Consider the following 242-nt stretch of genomic DNA (forward strand, 5'->3'; position numbering starts at 1 on the left):
GAGAGAGAGAGAGAGAGAGAGAGAGAGAGAGAGAGAGAGAGAGAGAGTCAGTCTGAGAGAGAGACTGCAGAGGATCAGAGGATGAAGGAGCCAGGGCGGCAGGGGAGCCAGAGCTCAGAGACTCGCTCTGTGGACGGACAGGGAATGGCTTGTGAGCTGGGTATTGCAGGATGAGTCAGAATTAGCCAGGAGAGGAGAGGCAAGCCCTTTCCCATAGAGAGGACGGCAGGAAAACAAAACAA

This window comes from Grammomys surdaster, unplaced genomic scaffold (assembly GCF_004785775.1).
Source record: "Grammomys surdaster isolate TR1022 unplaced genomic scaffold, NIH_TR_1.0 203, whole genome shotgun sequence".
NCBI classification, from domain to species: Eukaryota; Metazoa; Chordata; class Mammalia; order Rodentia; family Muridae; genus Grammomys; species Grammomys surdaster.